The sequence below is a fragment of the Pieris napi genome, chromosome 14, assembly GCF_905475465.1.
Source record: "Pieris napi chromosome 14, ilPieNapi1.2, whole genome shotgun sequence".
In the NCBI taxonomy this organism is placed as follows: domain Eukaryota; kingdom Metazoa; phylum Arthropoda; class Insecta; order Lepidoptera; family Pieridae; genus Pieris; species Pieris napi.
Window position 1 is genome coordinate 7,022,556 of NC_062247.1, and position 21,403 is coordinate 7,043,958.

At 32.4% G+C, this 21,403-nt stretch overlaps 1 protein-coding gene across 3 annotated transcripts in view; it reads left to right on the forward strand.

Moving 5' to 3' along the window:
• Positions 1-1,030: 1,030 nt before the first annotated feature.
• LOC125056083 (gamma-aminobutyric acid type B receptor subunit 1) overlaps positions 1,031-21,403 on the forward strand; it is a 111,105-nt gene continuing 90,732 nt past the window's right edge. For all 3 annotated transcript variants that reach the window (XR_007118003.1, XM_047659018.1, XM_047659017.1), the window contains exon 1: positions 1,031-1,343. The gene's annotated coding sequence lies outside the window, so the exon portion shown is untranslated. The remainder of the gene's footprint in view (positions 1,344-21,403) is intronic.

Genomic DNA, 21,403 nt, shown 5'->3' on the forward strand with positions numbered 1-21,403 from the left:
AACCTTGATATATCTTACCTCACCAGAGATGCAATATTGAATATTTTTAATAGTTATGAATGATGACGATCATTAGTATTAAAACACTATCAATAAATAATAATATCTTATTAAAGAGGTCTGGCTAATGAAAATTATAGCGAAATATTTGCTCTATGCTATATCTGAATAAGAATTATTTTATTAACATTAATTGAATATGTACCTTAATATTAGGTATTATGTACCTTTTTACCTTGAGTATAAAATGATAACGTCTTCATACTATATTATTGTAAAAAAAGCTTATAAAGCTCTTGATGGTTACATCGCATAGAATTGTTACTCAAAAGTTACACGTAAAATATTGATTTTATATACAAATATTTAACGCGGACGTGTGCGTTTATTCTTTGTGTTACACATAACAAAACTACAGAAGTCTCTTTTTGTACCGCTGCAGTTGCACCCAAAGAAAGTTGTTATGAATGAATTATTAATTAGTATTAATAAACAAATCCGCTGTAACTAACTTTTTAAGATTTACTCTTAAACAGGAAACCAATTTGGATAATGAGAGATTAATACGACACAATAAAGTAAAACATCTCTTCGAAACTTTCATCGGAAATTGTCAGCCATCTAGCACCTAGCTCTACTAAATTATATTTCTTATTTATAGAAATGAAAATTCATAGTAAATTAACATTATATATAGAAATAATAATTTTCATTCTTATTCTTGGTTTTTAATCGTTTTTTGTGATTTCCTCTCTAGGCAATAATTGCCATATTTTCTCCATATAATTAAGCTAGTGAGTTTTGTGAAATTTTTTATAGCAGTGTGGTTGTAATAATTTATAAACTTAATCTAAATGTTATATGCTTTAGATATTAAGAACAAAAACCTACATTAAATAATAAATTTAATTCCATCAGCTTACTACATGTATGTACCTACTCATCATGGATCTTTGAGAACGTGCTCGATTACAAGGGGTTGAAGGCTTGCGCCGGGTAAAAGTAGAAAATTCAGTCAGTCGGTTCGAGCACACGCGCCCGGTCGGTACACTGTATTTTCCCCACTAAATATAGGGAAAGTTTCAGTTTATTCTATAATAATAATAAAACCCTAAAATGTCAATTACAAGCGAAACGGACTGTAGTGGGTAATTTACATTAAATGTATATAAGACAAGTGTTAAAATAGTAGTGGCGGGAAACCGTTTGACGTGTTGTGTCCTATGTGTACTTAGAGCGAGTGGAGCTGTCTGCCCTAGAGGGCGGCCGACATGCTGGTTTCGTGAATCGATATTTTTGGAACGCTGTTGAACCAAAATAATGAGGTTGAGAATTTAATACAGGTAACTATTCATTTGCTTAATTACAGGGATTTATTATATTTTGTTTGGCGCAGCCCAATTCATAGAGGTTAGGCCCAGCCTTTGAGTTTTAATGCACCAGGCTTGCGGTGTAGAGTAGGGATATTATTTAGCTTAACTGACAATTAAATTAGAAGTCATTAACAAGCTGTAGATCAAATATATAATGTTAAGGCATTTTATGCATTCCTTTGAGTATTAATCAACAATCCTTGAAAAAGTCATGGATTTCAGTATCCAACGATATCGCATCATATAATAGTGTTTTTTCAATTATAAAATTAATATTTTATACACAAAAAATATCCTTTATAGGAATCCTATATAGGTTGAAGGAAAATTTTGATGTGAAGAATATGTATTTTTCCGGATAAAAATAGAGAGATTGATTACGATTTACAATTTTATTAAAAAATATCAAAGACGACCCTACATTATAAGGGATAACGCTAAAGTTATTGGCGAGTGTACCCTTTCATATTGAAACAGATTTTGCTGGGTTCATAAATTATGAAGCTATAATATAATGGTCTTATACGGACAACTTGGATTTTGTATATAAGTAACAATAAAGCCCTATTCGACAATCTAAATTTGTACAAAGTAATGAAATTTGTGAGCCATTTCTATTTTATCATTTCTTGGCACGTCTATATCTACGTACAAAAGGGGATGTTTATTAAGTAATGAAAAGGCACAAATTATAAATACTATACAATTTCTTGCATAGTCGCGTCTAATAAAATTAAAAAAAACTTTAAATTTATTTATCAACAACTAATGAACATATTGTACATGCAACCATGTTCATGGTAGATATAATTTCGTTATTCCTTGTTATTTCTTGTAGTTTGTGTCCTGATTGTTCTCAGGCTGACTGGAACTTGTTAAGAGTGAACTCTGTTTTAAGTTTATATACTTTTCACCGTCAGCTTTTAAACGCATAATACCATTTGAAACTAAGGTGTATTGATCTGCAGTAAATTAGGATTATATACTTATATACACTGAAAGATAACTCGGCTAGAGGTTTCGATGTGAAAGCTGAACAAAAATCTTAATAGGATCTTAACATCAATCGCAGTCACAAATTTGAATGAAAGCGTATTTATCTCATATTTTTTACATATATATCACATTTATTATCAGCATTAATAAAACACTTATCGTAGAATTATATACATATTTCATTTAATTACCTTCAATGTCGCATGTTTATAAACAGTTTGTTTTAAGAACGTGCGTATATACTATATACCTAATTACCATAATTCTATAATAATAGAAAAGTGAGCGTTCGGGGTTTTCCAAACGATATTCTTGGAGACAATCAATACACTCGTCTGCATATTTAACATCGAGTGAGTGATTGCCGACCGTTCTTTGATTTTCATTTCTCATTTACTTAGCAAATATTGAGAACTTTTTGGAGGTTGTATCAGAAAAGTGTTTATTTTAAGAACATTTCCGAAGCTTTTACTAATCATTGTCCTATCAGATACTAGGTTTTATATTAAGCTGTTTCACGGTTAAACATTATTTAATAGAATATTTTAAAAAATAAACAGCTTTATAGATTAAACTAGAAATATTTTTTTTAATTATTCATATTCTACTTAAAATATAAGTAGATTTTTTTCAAATACCATCTTATAATTTATATATTTTTGATTCGTTAGTCTAGTCATAACTTCGCATATATATTTATGGAGTGATTTAAGGTGGCTTTGGTAAGACTGTCCAGTGAATGTATGAATAAATAATACGTATACGACCACGAGTTTCTTGAGAAGTTATTTCTCCACTGAATTTCTCGATCGCGACGTGATTCGCCGAGTCACGTATGAAGTGAAAAATGTTCTTCTCTGGCCCTTCTTTTAACGATGTATTGAATACTAAACTACTTGATACAATTGGATTTTAATAAGATTTTTTTACAGTCTTATTTACGCATTTAAATATATTTTGTTAGCGTAGCTTAACATTATTTATCTAGAGTGTGGGTTTAGCACGAAGTTTTTTAATTTCATATCTATTTAATATAATCATAGTGATTCATAGCGTTCAATAAAACTTAAAAAAGTAATATAAATACATACACAACTGTCAAGGGAAGCTCATCATCGATAAACGAACATATAACAAATTATTTAACCAGTTGAACTCACATGAATTTATGATAGAACCTAGTTCCTATTATCGCCGATTGGAAACTGTTCGGGGTTCATTGAGGCAACAATAATTTATTGAGATCGATTCCGTCCCGATTCGACGACGGCTTTTCAGATGCAGAATAATTAAAGCAGAAGCCATCTTTATGAGCTTTAGAATAATTTAAGTGATCTTTGACGTTGAAGATTAAATATCGCTGTAAGAAACTCGATGTTAATCTACGAGGTCGTACTGGCGTGGTCTTATAAGTGTTACGTTACACATTAAATCGTTATAGATTCAATCAATTATAATACTATTTTCGGGTTTTATCCGGTTATATATTTAGGTTCAAGTTTATTAGTAATTCGTGATACAAATAAATTAACAGTAATTCTCATCACGCGTTGTGCTACGTCGTAGGCCATTCGTAGCAGTCTACGATGCTACACTTCAAGAGGCTACACGTATGTTATCGCACCCTTCAATTAGTAGCAACTAATTACATATAGTATTAGCTAGGAGGTATCCTATTTTAGTAGAGTACATTTGACCGAAAATTACGATGTTAATGATCATATAATTTCACTGTTACTGATACTGATATTAAAACAATCTATCCGATGAAATATAATATTTAATTTTATTTTGTAATACTATAGTTAGCCTCGACTTAGACTCTAGCCCAATTCAATCCTAAGAAGACACAAGGTTGCACGATTTCCCCTAAAAACTCCCTTTGTCTCTACTCCTCTCTTCCAAGACACGCCTCAACCAGCATCGTAATATAATACTGAGCGTTGACATATGGGATGACGTTTAGTTTCGTAATCATTTGGATGGAAAGGCTAAGTTGGCTTGCAATTGTGCACTAACTCCCAGCTTTAGCTCATTTCACTTGATTATATTCAAATGAGAAACGATTTAAATCGTTAACGACCAGTGACTTTCATAGCGGCTTGATTCTATTGCGTTGCGTAAAGATGTGGGATCTCCCTGTATATTCTACCGCATTTACTATAGAGGGTGTTCGGAAGAGTTCGATCTGCCTGCAGCTAACTTTCATCATCGGCCGTCGAGGCAGAATACAAAATTCCTCCCGTATCACCTCGACGTTCGTCGTTGCATAAGTAAGCATTTTTAAGTCACTTTTTGCTGCGAAAAAGCGTGGGGCGCTCTGTGCTATATTTTTCGTCTATCGAGCACCCACGCTTTTTCACAATAATACCAGTATTTTTTGTTCACTTTTTAGTTTGATGTGCTTTAAAAGCGTGTTTTTTAGTTTTTTTAAACTATTATTTATTATTTATTTTTTAGTTAAATATTTTTTCGGATTATTTCATTGTCATCGATCTTTGACAGGTGCGCAAAGTTTGAATTAAATCTGTACGTTAAAAGTGGGTCAAAATCGAGTCCGAAGGAGTCGGTTACATACATACATACATACATACAGGTGAAGCATTAGCTTTCTATTAATAAAGCGTGTAAAAATGGGTTTTATTTTGCTATTTAAATACGCATTCATAAGAAAACCGATCGTTGTAAACATTGGTATTTGATGTTATTCTATATTTAAATCAAAATTATAAAGAACCTCGCTATTTATATGGTGTATTAAAGACTATGGTGACAGTGTGTGCCCTATACCATAGTCTGTGCGAAAAGGGAACAATCGTGGGAGGATGTGTCAGCAGTACTCTAACCCTTTTCGTTATATTGATGACATTGTTTCGCCATCATAGTTGGACATCTGTTTGATTCGTCATAACAAAAAAGTAGGAATCAAAGTACATATATAATATTTGTGAATAAATTAAAAATTAGTTTGAATAAGCGTCACGCCGGCTCTCTTTCCGCACATATTAGTTCTAACTACTTTCCTATAAATAATTTAAACTGATTCGACGTTAAATTCAACTATTTTTCTTAAAGAAATTACATAGAATCTGTCTACTACTAAACATTACTATATAACCTTAATCTTAATAATCCGGATAGAATATAATAATAATAAAGAATATAATCTAGCTATCGTCCGTATAAAATACAACTATGATAAAAAAGTCAAATGTTATCTAATGCTGTAGTTAATAATGTTAAAGTCAAAGTGTTAAAAATATGTCATGACGAGCGACTTGTCAAAGTAATTAATATATTTCCGATTTACTTAATTCAATGAGTGACGAAAGTTTTTGTGATGCTTAGCTCGGCATGTTCTCAAGCCAAATCTACGTTTTAATTGAAATGTCACCAAACTTTGATTATTCAAGTTAAATTCAGAACTACTTTTGAAATATGTTCTCTCAAATGAATTCAAGTATACATAATGTTTTATTTTACAATATGAATAAATACTTTTATTCTGGAACAGTAAATTTTTAGATGTTATTATTGTGTCATTTACATACGACATAAACCTACACTCCTCCAGTGTTCAAGGATCTCCAGGTATCTCGATTTTTTGGAAGTCTGGCTAATGAAAGAAGATAATTGAATTATTTGAAAACTTTCGGATGGCAACACAGAGTGTCTTTGAATTCGTTTAGTATTCGGTTAGTATGATTTATTGTCTAGATACTTCATGCAATTAGTCATTTTTAGTTAACAGGTATAATAGTCTAAACTTTGTTTTATTTGATAGAATATTTCGTTTCTTTCGCAGGAATAAATAAAGTTTTAGTGTTTCATGCAATCCTAGTAATTTGAAGTATCAATAGTAAAGACTAAATACGTATAGTATTTAATTTCATAGAAATACAGTTACTATCAATGTAAAACATAATAAAATAAAATCAAGTATCAAGTAAGTTTAATCCACAATATATGTATATCAAACTTTCAGGGATACCATACTAAAAAAAATTGATTATGCCGCGCTTTTTTGTTATCTTCTTTCATTAGCCTGACTCTATATATTAATACCTAAATACAAATAAAAATTGCTTAAGTGCGATTAATTACATTAAGTACTTAAATGTAACAACCATTTATATTCTTCCTCTAGCAAACTTGTCACAAATATTTCGTAGTCTGGGTCACTTTTTGTCAATTGCGTAATGTTTATAGTTACTAAGCGGCCATGAAATAAAAACAAATGAAATATGTTTCTGTAACTCATTGCCTTAGTAAAATAAAATAACATTACCCAATAAAAGTTAATCGAATAACATCGTGTTCCACTCAAGTATTAAAGTAAGGAATTTAGCCGTTGAGAGACAATTTTCTACGTGCAATCGTAAACGAAAATAAATCTGAAGAAACTTCTGCAAAACTCACTTTGTACTTTCTTATAAAAGTTTTTCAATTAAAACCAGTTCGCGATCGCTGTGGATCAGGTATTTTTATTTGAAAAGTGTAAATAACTAGGTGCCTTAATTGGTTTTTCATTTTATTATAATCGTAAATCGTATATAACTTCGCAAAGTTGTTGTTGTTGTGACTTTATTTTTTATATTTATAAATTTTCCTAAACATCTGACTATAGCTCTTCCTAATAGGTGAACTTTATTTCTAAATAAGCAATATGTCAAACTACCAGCACAGGTTTAAAGATTTAATATTTTAATCCCGGTTAATGAAATAAAATCTATGGAAATAAACGCCTTCGTATAAAACCCTTGCGTTCCCACTTTAATTCCAAATCCTCTATGACTTTATGCCTGTTCCTACAACCCTTTGACTGCCCAATAAACAACAGGGCAGATCCTGCTTGACCGATGTTTTATTTGGTAATAAACAAAGTCCCTTACCCTTTTTCCTTAACGTCTCATTGTGTTCAATTATTGCGTGGTTTTTATATTCTATTTTCTTCTTTGAGGTTTTAGGATTAAATTTATAGCAACTTATTCAAATTTATTCAATGTTTCGGTCCCTTTCATCGCAACGTAAATCAATCTGACAGAAAGAGAACTTTAAAACAGTGCAATTGTACTGATGTAGTTTATCTGAATAAGGGGATCAGTCTCTAATTCAGCCCCTTAACTGCAATACAACCAGCTTTTAATTAGTGTAAGTTACAGTTCCGATGCACGTATGCATAGTATCACGAATTAGCAAAGGTTGGTTTCACGTGACTAACTTTAACTTGATGATATGTTAGTTAAGTAGCGGTCGTCTTTGTGGTGCGTCGGTTCTTCACACTTTGGCAATGTTTCAAAGAGACAGCCAACTTTGACCACTTGGGATAACTTCTGTTACATTAACGAAGCTGTTAAAGCGTAACAGATCCTACCCTTCTCACCTTTCGAGTGACCGATGGTTTTGTTATAATTTGATACAAAATTTTACGTTGATTATAACGCTGCCGGTACAAAGGTTGCTTGTGTCAGTTCAAGGATATCTTAAACGTAGGATAATTTAAATTTCTGCTCTTTGGAAGTTTCTTTATTAAAAAAGTAGGTGCCGATGGCTATTCATAGGCAATACTTTAAAAAAAAAAAGGGTGCGTGTACTTATGTACGCGCGTAAGAAGTTATACTTCTTTGGCTTTCTTTATTTTTTTAAAATATAACTAATTAATAATTAATATTAACGTAAAAAATTTAATAATATTTAATATTTAGTATATTATTCAATTATTAATTAATATTAATAATAATAATTATTATTATTTATTATTTTATTATATTATTCATTCAATTTAATAACTTGGTATGTTTCATAACCTTTTAACTAAGTAACAATAGGTCTTTGTGAAAAAGCATTGCTAAATTTCTTTGAAAAAATAATTAAAACTCCTTTATTTGTTTAAAAGGTAAATGTCATTATGGTCATTCAAAATTCTTGGCAGCTGCTAACTTCACGCATATTCTATTTCTTTTTACTTGTAGATTGTCTTATTCCCATCTCGCTCGCGCACGCTATAATCACACTGACAACTTTGTGTCTCAGGTGCGCGCGCATCGTAAAATTTCACTCTCATCAATTTTTCATAACGCGCTTAAATAATTATAACTTCAAAAATGCAATAATCACAAGATATCAAAAACGTGTTCATTGAGTCAAGATGTCTGTTTACCATGTAAATCACTAGTTCACAAAAAGTATTAATAAACATATTATACTTATTTATTTATTTATAAAAGCTTGCCAACGCTCGGCACATTGATACATTGATAAAAGTAAAATAAATTACTATTTTTAATGTGACAAGCACTTATAGGAAAACATAGCATATACGAGATAAGAAAAGCTTAACAATAATATAATTTATATAAAAATTAAACGAAAATTAATCTTAAAGTGTGAGGGGAGCTTCTTTGGATATCCAGACTCAGCTCGTTTAACAGAATGCTCAATCTGGACATCGGTGAATTTTGCCCAAAACCCTTCCTGTAGATCAACTTGATAGATAAAATGATTAACTAATATTATATTTTATTATAATTTTAAATATGCTATATACATGAATGTACACTTTTTATATATGTCTCATTTTGACCTATCGATTCATTACCAAGCACCTACTGAGTGAATTCACTGAATAATTTAATTAGCCTGTCATGAATGCTTGTTCCTCTTGTATTATTTACGAGCATTAGCGAACTGTCAGAGCGGACAGCTGACAGGCAGGATTTAATAATGTCCGTGGATTTACAAAGTCATCTTATGGTTATGAATATTTAAATTATTATTGGCAACACTGTCCATAGATATATATTGAATTTTATATTGGTAATAAAGCTAAATGTATAATCAGAGAGAAATGGTCTATGGACTTTTTTTTTCGCGTCCTACATTGTAGTCATTATTTTAGAAGTTATTAAAGGTATGAAATATTTAAACGTATTTATTTTGAAAAATAAAAAGTAACACATTCAATCAGATGCAGATACACAACCGTATCTAGAACTCAGTTTAAAATCTTCTGATCAGATTGATTTAGGTTAGTGTGATGTGAGGGATCACGTAGTAGTAGCCTATGCTACTAAACTACTAACTACTACGTAACCTCTCACATCAGTTGCTTAATATAAAATTCAACACGCTGTTATATTATGCAGAATATTTTACAGGCTTCATTATCTAATAGAAAATACCATAGATCTTTTATTTATTATTTGTATTTTAGTTAAAAAACTTTCTACATTGTTATTCTATTATCAACTCTAATGGCACCGTTATAAAACTAAATAGCATCTACATGTTTTGGCGTTTTAAAATTCGTTTTCCCGTTTGATTCACTTTAGCTTTAGTTGCTTTTACGGTAAAAGGCACTCGTGGTGACTTACACGTTAGTTCGTACGTGAAAGGTTTTAAAATGGATATCGCTGAATCTAATATGGGGAAATGAAACTGTAGGAAAACGTTATATCGGAACTCCTATTATAGTATTTAATAATTTAACTTTGTAGTTTGTTTAATAGTTAATGAGATTAGAAATTCTACACTACTCTAAAAATATTACTCAACTTAACGGCACTGCTGACGCACAGTGGTTAAAGTATGCTATATGTGTATTTAGAATTGGTTAACCTCGTGGTCCTGGATTGGCTTCCAACAGCAACAAAGTTTAACTATGTACTTGTTAAAAAAATATCAACAATGCTTTTCTCTGTGTTTTTTGGTACCAGAGTCACCTATTTCTCAGGAAATGTTATTTACCCACATTCGGGATATGTTAATTCAAAATAATCAACAGGGCTAGCAACACTGCCTCGATCTACATATCACATAGTAAGAAAACAAACATGCGTACGTCTACGAGAAAATACATACAACAGTTGTATAATTTTATTCTCACAAATATTGATTCTATATTAATTACCCAATCAACTGTTACATAAATACATAAATTTATTTTTTACATAAATTTATAGAAAGATGCCACAAACTATAAGAAAACATTGCAGAGCTTTTACGTAATTTTAATAGCCTATATATCTTTGTAAGGCAAATCACTGCTTAATACTCAACTCTTTGCCAAATGCTGGTACGGGGTGGTATTATTGGTTACTATTGATTATGCAACGTATTTCTATTAACAGTCCCGAGACGAATATGGCTAATTTCAGTGTATATGTTGGTTACGTTCCTACTAAAGATAGCGTTGTTTTTGTAAAGCTTGGTACGACGTGCTAACTTTGAGAGTAGATCTAGCGCAACAGTTCCTGCGTCAATTCCGTCATCCGTAGCGTGGGAGAGCATCGTGAGCATCTTCGTATTGTAAAAAATGGTTCATCGATATTACCTATTTTGATAATATATTTAAAATCTCTAATTTTAAAGTTAATGTGAAGTACAACAAGTAACTTTAAAATAAGTGTACTTCATCATACATATTATAAAAACTGTAATATATTATTAAGAACTTATAGAAAAATTTGCAAACTGTGTCTAATGTCTCAAATAATCATTGGACGTAATGCCATGATTGATTGATTTAAATAATAGTTTAAGTGGAATACGTTAAAATATTGTCACATCGTATTAACAGTATCAAATATTTATAAGGCGTCTGGCAGACATGTGAGTGATTCAATGTATGATAAATGATGGGCGTAAGTCACTGCTTTAATAGCACTTTTGTATATTATCTTCATAAGTGATTACACAGAACATCAAGTAGCCTTTTAAGCCACACGCCCGAGGCTTTCGCTTAGAGTTTAAGCTTGGATACTAAAATATATTACAAAACTTACCATGTAACTAGAAAACTCTGCGAGTAAAATTCATAAAAAAATTCCGTTACGGATAAGCGTTCCTAGACCTTTATGAGAGGTTGAGGCTGAAGTTATAATTTCAATTTGAATACAGCAACTGAAGCGTGAACTTGATTAGCAACAGAGCACGTCTTCCCTTAATATAATCATACCATTTCACTTGAAGTAATTCTGTTGTTTTGCTTATATTTGCTTTATGGTCTGCTAATTATTAATTACATTTTTTTTTTAATAGAACGGGGGGCAAACGGGCAGGAGGCTCATCTGATGTTAAGTGATACCGCCGCCCATGGACACTCTCAATGCCAGAGAGTGCGTTGCCGGCCTTTTAAGAATTGGTACGCTCTTTTCTTGAAGGACCCTAAGTCGAATTGGTTCGGAAATACTTCAGTGGGCAGCTGGTTCCACATAGTGGTGGTGCGCGGTAAAAACTGCCTTGAAAAACGCTCAGTTGTGGAACGGCGGACGTCGAGGACATCTTTGTAATTAATAATTAGCATTAGCCAAATATTCTTTAAATTTTATTACTTATATATTCATTTCGTTTTTATCTATAGCTATTATTATTTTCTACTTTATTTGTCATTTCCGCACGTTGGTCTTGCCAGTGTTGTGGTCACTTAGTCAGCCTGGAGGTTCAATACGAGTACACGGAGTGAAGCATTGAACACTGAACAATTAGACTTGGTTTTGTTGTGAAAATAAACAATTAATTACATTTTTGCACAAGTATTAAATAATAATATTAAAGGTTAACTTAAAAAAAGAAAAAAACATAGTGCATCGGGCGGGCTTTTCTTCCAGGCATCACTAATTCAATAAAACAGTAAAAAAAAGAATTGTTAAGAAGTGAAAGAGTGCTAAACCTAATTTATAATCTAAAAATAATAATAATGATAATACAAAAAAAAATCAATGAAATCTTAATATTACTAATAACTTATAAACTCGCCAAATCAGGGAAAAAACAGTTACTGTACCTAATATAGTTCTTTTTTTTTTTAAATAATACCTATTCTACTCCCCTGCCATAGTGTCCAGGGACTTTTTCTATCTCTAAACTTCACATCACACGTCTCGCGAAATACGCCCCGCCCCGGCTACATCGGTAATATTTTTGTTTACAATATAATTTTTCAAGCAATTCCTCGCAAGACCCGTTCTTTCAGTTTTGTTTGCCGCTTTAATATTAAATAATTTATTTGCCGCTTTAATATAAATATTAATTATATAATTAATATTTTTTTCGCAAAACCGTTCCAGGCACGATCTGTGCTTTATTAACATGTCCTGTAGGCCGTTACGGTCTACAGTCATCTGCATTTGTTGCTCCAGGTCGTGCCTGGACGATGCGAATATAGGGCAATGTAGGAGCACATGTTCTACTGTTTGATCTTTATAGTTTGCAACCTTTAATATTTTATTATTAATCTTAAGTAGTGTTGCCCAAATGCAAGACCAAGACGAGACTTAGGCCAGTCTTGGTATTGTCTTGCGTCAATACACCTGGTCTCGGTCTTGGTATTGGTATTGCGCTCTCAGTCTTGGTCTTGGTCTTGATCTTGCAGCAAGAGTCTTGCAAGTCTCGCAAGACTTGCAAATACCTATTTGCCTATTGCTATTTGTGGGGGCTTGCGGGCTATTCTGGAGCATTCACCAATGTACAATGTTCATCAACCAATAATAGCAGGCAGGCTACAGGCATTGTGTTGAGATTAGCAGATTTCATTACAGTGTGCGTAGGTACATTTTTTAGGCAATTCGTCGTACTCGTGACTGGCGCGCTTTGCTACGTAGGTACTGTCGTTAAAGTATGTGTAAGTAAGAAACGATGTAGGTACCTACTACAACAAAATTGTATTCCTTAGAAAAATAATCGTCGTACCTACACGACGATTATTTTTATTTATTTAGTAAATCATCGCTGAAGACAATAGTCGCTACTAGAGTAGGTACGATAGAAGTTGATAAACCGACACTGCAATTCTCGATGATTTTAAAACAAAATGCGTAAAGCAATATGACGTCGCTCATATTTGGAGCTTTTCCACGTTTCAAGTTTGTTAAAATCACCCACTTCCAATTTTGCAGTGCAATGTCCTTTAAAAAGGTATAATAGGTAATCTATATATATAAAAATGAAACCCGTTTTCCGTTGTCACGACATAACATGAAAACGGTTTGACCGATTTGTCTGATTTTTTTAAATAATATACCTTGAAGTACGAAGATGGTTCTTACGGAGAAAAATTAAAATAAAATTGAGTGAATCAGTCTAAAAACAACACTTTTCTATATTCCCATACAAAATATTCGTAATAATACTTAAAAGTGAATTTGAACTTTAATACCATAGCATAAAGTTCAAGTGTTAGTGGAGGGGTTCCGGGAAGGTAAATTTTTATTTTTTGACATAATGTATTTGTTGTCTTATCAATTTTCTTTTTTTATCTTACTAGCTAGACCGGTGTCCCGAATAGCAGAATAAAGTATTTTAAACAAATAAAGAATCGACTGTTAGGCGGTACGATGTTCGCCAGGCCAGCTAGTAATAATATAAACTAGGTATATTTTTATTACTTACAACAATTTTTATAAAATCTACCTATCCTTACAACTACATTCTTCCTTGCGAGGACAACATAATCTATTTGCGTCCGTTCTGAGCACCCTTATTTTATTCTTTAGAACATGGGCAGTGGCGGCGACCTTTGACATGAAAGCGACGGCGGCAACACAAAGTCTAGAAGCGGACTAAATTTTTACCTATTTTGGTGGGGTTGTCAATGTTGGCATTAGCACAGAAAAATAAAATTAAGTAAACATAACGTTTATCCACTTTTTAATAACTAGGTATCCACGATAGAATATTTTTTCTACTAATTTCCTAAGGGTCGATTCGACCAAACTTCAATTTATACACGACTAACTATACCAAGAATAATCTATTCCATGATTTTAATCTCGAGTAAATCCATAGTCGTTTGTCCACGTAATCGATAGTATAATTGCGCTAGGAATAACAATACGCGAATAGCAAGAAAATGGTGAACGAAAATAAAACTCGGCAAATAAATGTTGTTCTACAACGGGACAGTGTAAGAGCATACATCATGTCAACTCGATTTTGCCGTATTATAGTGTGAAAAAGTAGCTTTTAACAGGTGTCAAACGACAACAAAAAGTTTTTATTTCTTGTTTGGTTGAGGCTTTCGTCTAAAAAGGAACTTCTGTTGAGCCTAGTTGAATTTCATTCTAATATTATAGAAAATAAAAAATCTAAAAATAAATAAATAAATAATAAATTGTTTAAACGTTTCATTATACAATGCCAGACTATTAATTTAGTGCGTTGCGTTGACTTGAAATTAAAACACAGAATACATATTTGTGAAATGACAGAAATCAGCTGATTGGACTGACTGACGCCATTAAATTATTCTAGGAATAGCTGTTAATCCGTGCGAAACGGCGGTATAGTTGCAATTCCCGAATAAGCCCACTATTCTTAGAATTTGTAGTTGGTAAAACGTAAAATTTATTTACTCTCGATTAACTGACGATTTATTCTAAGATTAAGATTTACTCTTGTTTGGTCGAATCGACCCTAAGTACTCAGTCTAAATATCTTTTTCATAATTTTTGTTTTTCAATAATATGTTGTGTGTAATTGAATGGTAAACTCTAAATCTTACTAGAGAGCTTTTTTAAAATAAACTTATTGAAAGCACTGACATGGCATATACACTTTTCAATCTTGCTGCTCACATTTTAGTACCTAGGTATCACTCACTATCTATCATTTACCGATATTAACAATGATTATTTCGAAATCAAAATATTCGCAATTCAATAGATGCAATACCTACTTAGTTATTAATTATCATCTCGCCCGACAGCTTTTAACGCTGTAGTGTTCGAATTCAAGCCAGTGTGAGAATGTATTTAAATAAAAAAAACTCAGAGCATTCAATTTATACCTACCGACTGCTGGGACATCTTCAAGGTCATTTAATTTTATACTCCTATACCAACCCTACCAAAATAGGTAAAAATTTGTGTGCCTCTGTCCGTACTCTTTGTCGGCGAATGCGGCGCTCAGTGTCAAATGCTGTGTTACACTTGTTGCAAACCGCGTCTTTGTCGGTAAATTATCAAATAAGTAGGTATTTAATACACCGACCGACCAACAGTTTATTCGCAGAACGTCACATTTCCCCAATCAACTTTGAACCTTAATTCTTTAGCGATAAACTTGAAAATCTGTTGAAGAAATTTGATAGATTGTAGTAGCTTGATGTGCTGGCGTCTGTACCATAGTATTAGCTGCCGTAGAAACTGTTACTAGACCTACTCGACTCGCTGTTAGTTTTAAATTTTGCTAAATAGAAGAATAATATAAACTTTGAAACATAAGTTTCACACCTACATGATGTTTATATAATTTTGTTAACTATAATTTTAAGCACATACCAACCTACGAGTACTAACGTTAGATCTGCACATTAGACATAAACAAGCATAACATATTATTATAGGTAGATACCTACAAGGTATGAACTTTGCTAGAAAGTTATTAGGGAACATATTTGTGAGTATTAACACGCTACCTACTTAATAAATTGTTGAAATATAATAAGTACTTACCTACCTAATCAATACAATACGTTTCAGGGTGCTTTCAGACGAGCGGCACGTTGCCAATTACAAATACAACTGCAGCCCTTAGTTTAGTGTAATGATTTGTGATACCTACGGTTTTGATACCGGGGAACGTTTCTCAAAATCGGGATTGAAACCAAATACCTACTTAATAACGCCCAAATCTCAGTTTGTCTTAACTGCAAGACGCAAGAGTCTTGCAGGCTTAAGTATTGTCTTGCTCAAGTCTTGCAGGGTTCAGTCTTGGTATTGGTCTTGCTATAATAAGGCGGTCTTGGTATTGGTCTTGGTCTTGCAAAAACGCAAGAACAAGACCAAGACTGCAAGACCAAGACCGATTTTGGGCAACACTAATCTTAAGTAATCTTGCTTTCGTACTCTCAAATGCTCTCGTAATCCGGGATATGCTGGCTGGGTTTTAAAACACTTTGCTAGAGCTTATATCTGCGTAAAAGTAATAAGTGAATAACAGTGATGCACAATAGGTACGAAAGTTATTTGTTGTTGGTTTGAAAAAAATGTTGCTATTTTAATAAATACTATTGCGATTTTTGGTAAATCGCAATGATGGTGATTATTTTAAAATGATATTTTAAGATGAGATTAGATTTTAAAATGCAAGGTGCCTTTATAGCGTGGGAGATAATTTGGCCCATAGTTTGACACCAATTAACTATAAATGGTTTAACTTATTACTATATCATCATTATATGGCTGATTGTGCGAATTTATACAATTAATCGAATTTAATGTATCACTTTCTTGTAAATTAATGACTTATTATTATAAAAAATATAAACTTTTAAAATATAATATTTAAAGTATAAGCTTTCGTTAACGCCGATTATAAATATATGATCTAAAAAAGTACTTTTTATGAGGTTCAAAACTAATTATAGTTTCAAACTGGGTTAGCGCTTCCTCGTTTAACTTAATATTTTTAACTTTTAGTACTTAAATTATATTTTATATACTGAAGCTTTTAATAACAAACGTCAGAAACTTTCAGTTTTCAAATTTCTCGTGGAGGACAGGAAGTGAATTCATAGCCCTATTGTGGATACCTTAAGATTCGCCAAGAAAGGAAGAATTATGTGATGGGATTTTGTTTCTATTGAATTCGAGGCTTGGGCTTACGAAAGGAAGGTGAGATAAACTTGTTAAATATGTTAAATACTTTCAATGACACGCCGATCGCCCGTATGTAGTCCGAGTCTATCAAAATCGGTCGTTATATTATGCGTTATAATAATAAAGCTTTATTAATTACATAAAAATACAACCATGTACATCACAAGACAATTAGTAATTAAAATAAAATTCCTTTTATTAATATGCACCGTAGAATGCCTACCAATGAACTTCAGTCTTTTTTGATTAGCTGTCTCCAGCTATTTTACCACTTATAGCTATATACAATATGCATAATTACACAATTGTGTCCCTTCACATGGTAACGTTTTGGGAGATTACATCTTATCAAGAGTACAAAACGGTTTTCTAAGGCAGTTTTTGCTGCACCGCTATGTGGAACCAGCTGCCCACTGAAGTATTTCCGAACCAATTCAATTACGGTCCTTCAAGAAAAGAGCGTAACAATTCTTAAAAGGCCGGCAACGCACTTGCGAGCCTTCTGGCAATGCGATTGTCCATGGGCTGCCGTATCACTTAACATCAGGTGAGTCTCCTGCCCGTTTGCCTCCTATTACATAAACAAAACGTTCCAAATCTGTTTAAGAAATAAAAACATTAATCAAACCATATTCCTCAATTGTTTTATGAGAACTCTTTTTAATAAATACTTTTCAATTAATAAAGACCTAACAATGCCTAAGACTTCGGCTTTTCTTTAAAGTTGGTGTAAATATAACAGCTTTAGCATATACATCTTAAACAGCGTGTTGTTAAAGTGAGCCTCATGCAAGATTGCGTGTTGCAATGCTTGCTTTTCAAAACAAACTCGATCGTTGTATCAACAATGACAACCTAAAATTAAATAACAGTGTTCTACAACAATAAACAAGCATATTATTCTGATCTGATGATAATATTGTAACTAACTACAAAAAATTGTGATATTTTCAATAATATTCTTATTTTACAATATATATTAGTATATATAAATAATAATAAAAAGAATTCGTTAGTGGGCAACTTCATACTGATAATTTTGTGTCACGGTGCGCGCGCATCGTAAAATTTCACTCTCATAAATTTTTCATAACGCGCCTAAAGAAGTATAACTTCAAAATAATATATTTAAGTATATCAATTCTTAGAAGCAAAACACTTGAAAATAGCAGTGTGAGTGTCCATGGGTGGAAGTATAACTTAACATCAAGGATAAGAGATTTATATAAAATTTTTAAATTTCAAAGTACTGGACCATATTATCTATACAATTTGCCATGACAGTTTGTTTATCTATTTCTGTCTCGGCTGGACAGAAAGTCAGCGAAAGCGTTTTGTACTGCTGTTGGTGTGTTGAATTTTTTCCTACTTAAAAAACTAGAAATCTATTGAGTCAAGATCCGGTGTTTACGGTGGGTAATGGAGAGCTTTCAGCTGTAACTCTTGTAGCTTTGCAATGGTCTGTAGTGACGTATGAGCTCGCGTATTGTCATGAATAAGCAATGGGGAAGAGTGATTGACCAGTCTTGGTTGTTGAATTGCTAGCTTCTCTATCATTGTTCGCAATTTTTAGCAATAGACATATATCGTCATGGTTGTACTATTCGGTAAGAAGCTGTGATGTACAACTTCGACTGGTCCACGAATTCCACTCATCTTCCTATGAGTAACCTTTTGTTTAACGGACTATTTAGATGTTGTACCCGAGTCCACTACGGTTGGCATAAAGGATCCACTTTTCGTCGCAGGTAACAATTTGATTTCAAATTCCCTCGTTTCTATGCCGATTCAGTAATGCATTGCATATTTCGACCCTGTGGTCCGACCGACCGGTAAGTCTTGTAGTTGGTTGCTTAATTCGCGTTTGCACCTCAACCATAGATTGAGTTGGATCCCCTTCCACTATCACTGTGAATTCGTTATAGTTGACAATGGTTACCGGCCGACCGCAAGGCGCAAAATTTCCAGATGTAAAACGATTGAACCAATAATAGACCGTGTTTATGCAAGCAGTTTTAGGCTCGTACACGCCGTTAATGTTTCGTGTTGTTTGCGCAGCGGTATTACTACGTCGGACTCATATCCGAAAATTGTACGAATTTTCAGTTTATCCATGGCGCCAAAAACTACCACAATTTTAAGAAATGTATGAAAGAAAATCGGTGTAAAAAGGCTTACTATAAAGTTATCGATTATCTAGTTGATAAAAGGGCCTGGGACTATTGCTAGACAGGCTACTTCTAATTAATTTGCGATATTTGTTTTAAAATAAGTGTTTTTTGATGATTTGCTATTTTAAAAGAGTACCGAGAGTTTTTTTCGCCGGCTTTTTCTCTCGGCCTACCCCCTCTGTCTTCTTTGCCGATGAGTAGGGATGCCTGCAGTTTCAAATTTAATGACGTGGAATAAGTGATACCTGTATCTTATGTTCCATACTAAACATATTTTATTTTTATTTTATTTGCCGAAAACAAAAAACTATCGAAAAACAAATAACTGAATTTAAAATCAATATATCCTAGTTTATTACATATAGATTAGCTCCATTAAAATATAGTAAGTATGTGAGTACGCGCGGTGTATATTGTGGGCGGTGGTGAACTAAATTAATAAAATACTAAAACTACCGTAGCTTGTATCTGAGATTGGACTCGAAGTTGTTCCATTCCCAGAAGTATATGAGAGCACTTGCATTAGCATCAACTATCAAGATCACCTAAGTAAACGATCATTGGATTACAGTAAGTTAAAGTTCCATACAAGTTGAAATAATAATCTATTATTACTCAACTTGCTCTAGTTTCTGCGTTCTACAAAACTTTTCTCTCTAGGGAAGCTATGAGAGATTTAGTAGCATTTATAATTAAAAAGTCGATTCATTTCATGTTGCGTAGCGACTGAAATATATATTTCTTCTGTTTTTGAAGTTATACTTCTTTAGGCGCGTTATGAAAAATTGATGAGAGTGAAATTTTACGATGCGCGCGCACCGTTACACAAAATTAACAGAATGAAGTTGCCCACGGAAGATGCTACGGCATTGGACATAATTTAAAAACAACATTCGAATAATAATATAATTTATGTTACACTTAATATAAGAGAATAATAATAAATATTTATTTATTTAATTTTTCAAATTTAAACTGAACTTTATTGACTATAATGACTCCTTTTCCAGTCTTTGATTATTGAATTGTAATTAATTATTTGCATGCAATAAAAAACTATTTTTAATAATGCCAAAGAAGTATAACTTCTTACGCGCCTACATAAGTACACGCACTCTTTTTTTATTTGTCTCTTAAGCGGACTTGCCGTACTTATTTAATAAAAATAGTTTTGACATCATCAAATATATATAGCAAACTAAAGTTTAAGGTAAATTTTTCCGTAAATATTCTTATCGTTCACTGGTAAGAGCGTGATGGAGAGGCGCCTCTGAGTATCTTTGACTCATGAGAACTGTGCTAGAATATATAACTTTAACGTTAAGTAAATAAGTACTATTAAAAATAATCGTAAAAAAATGTTTAAAAATAATCAATACAACACATCTACGGGAGCAAGAGTAAAGTTGTTACCGAAGATGCTAGTTCATAATGAATAACGGTAACTACGTAGTTTAATACAAGAACTTAGCATTCTCTAAATAATTCGTATTACATTTTATCGCTAAGATCTAGTTTGCCCTCAATTTTCCTCACAATGAGTGAAGGCCGTTCCGTACTCAAGGAACACGCCACAATACTATTTTATTTTTCAAGGAAAAGTTTTATTTAAAAATTGTTAATAAACTGACTTTCATTGAAATAACTTATAGCACTGTGGCTTATTGCACTTATAGGCTTAAATTAAATGCACACGAACTTGGTTTCATATAAATAACCTTTGTCGATCCATAATTAGGCATATATAATGAATGTTTGTTGTTTTAAAATAAACCAGCCAAATGCTTGGTCAAATAAAAAGAGAAGAAGGTCAAGTATGTATTGCATAAATGGCATATCATAGTAATGGTAAAAGTCATTTTTAACTTATTAGACACGTTTGCTCACTAAAAGCAGCTTTTTTTCACCGCAGATATCAAATTGATATTTGTAATTCATGTCATTATCTGATGAAATTTGAGACTTTTTTAAGAATACATTCTTAAAAATGTCTCCAAAGACGAGTATCTGCAGAGGCTAAACCGGTCTTAAGTTACTTGATAAATCCCACAAGGCACTAGACTTTCAGCAAACATTGTTTTTAATAACGATGGCGTTATGAAAACGTTATATAGTTTAAAGAAATTCTTGTACAAATTTTATCGAAAGCTTATTTATTTTGTGTCTCCCGCATTTCCGGGTTACATAACCACCTAAATGATATAAAGTTGTAAACATAGATATATCTATGTATAATATTACAATTAATATCTAGTTATAATATTCA